We start from the raw sequence: 1295 nt of genomic DNA, 5'->3' as shown, positions 1-1295 counted from the left end.
GCCTTGGTCCTCGGGGTCGCGACCCCGTTCTGGGACGGCGCCGCCTCCTTCTTGGCCGCATTGCTCCGTCTGGCTTTGGCGGTTCTGGGCGGATCTGGACAGACGTCCGACCGGTCCCTGACGCGTTCAGCCTCGACCTGATCCATGAAGACTTCACCGGAGTCCAACACCATCACCACCACCGCCGCCGCCGCGCCTCAGGCTCCGCCTCATTTACACCTGAGGAACGACACACACAGCCGTCATTTCACTTTAAAACTGCAGCTTGTGACTTTTAGAAAAATATATTTTCACATATTTAATAAAACTCTCACTCTGTTGTGACAGTGATACGAGGCAAATAATTTGTGAAAAGATCGATCTTCTCCACCTCCTCTCTGATCTACCATTAAGAAACGCACCAATCCCAACCTAAAACAACCAATCAGAGCCAGGAGGAGGGGCTTAGCGCTGTCAATCATCCTCCTGTACGCTGCCAAAGGTGCGAATGGCAGAGAAACAATTTGTTGTTCCAGAAAAATGTTTATCTGCCATAATTAGTGGCTATGCTAACTAGCTTATAGCATAGCAGAGCGCAAGCGGGAGAGTGTGAGAGGCATGTACAGGAGGGTTATTGACAGCGCTAAGACCCTCCTCCTGGCTCTTATTGGTTGTTTATGGCCAAACTGTGGATTTAAGCAATTGGTTCTTTTTTTCACATATCTCTCATATTACTCTGTTACTATACAGTGAAGTTTAATAATATGTAAAAACATATTATTTTCTAAAAGTTACATACTGCAGCTTTAAAAACCGTTACTTAAAAACATTTTTAAAAAACCCACATATACTCCCGTTGCATGATGCTGCCACCACCATGCTGATCGATGGGTGAGTGACTCTCAAGCTGACATCTTGATGTCGCACACAAACCAAATTAGGCGAAAAAGAAACTATTTTATCAAAGATTTGTTTGGTTCAAAAGATAAAATCTGCTGAATCCACTTTTAGAAATAGAAGTAAAAAAAATTATTGAGGATAAAATAACTTTTCCTTCAGGGAGCAGATCAGTGCTGCAGCTAATAATTATTTATTCTTTTCATTAATTGGATAAAAACATAATAATTCTGCTGATTTTTTTATCTGACCACTTAAGTATTTCCTGTATATCATAAACATATTAAAGATGCAAATAAATTGTTCAGTTCATTTCATAATAAGAAAATAAGCATTTTATTGCCTAAATTCACTTCATTTATGATTTCGGGTTGTTTGATTTTTATTTCTGTTTTACTTTTTTTTATTCCGGATGTTTA

This window comes from Poecilia latipinna, unplaced genomic scaffold (genome assembly GCF_001443285.1).
Source record: "Poecilia latipinna isolate Pla-1442-1.1 unplaced genomic scaffold, P_latipinna-1.0 Scaffold338, whole genome shotgun sequence".
Taxonomy (NCBI): domain Eukaryota; kingdom Metazoa; phylum Chordata; class Actinopteri; order Cyprinodontiformes; family Poeciliidae; genus Poecilia; species Poecilia latipinna.
This window is presented reverse-complemented; position numbering follows the sequence as displayed.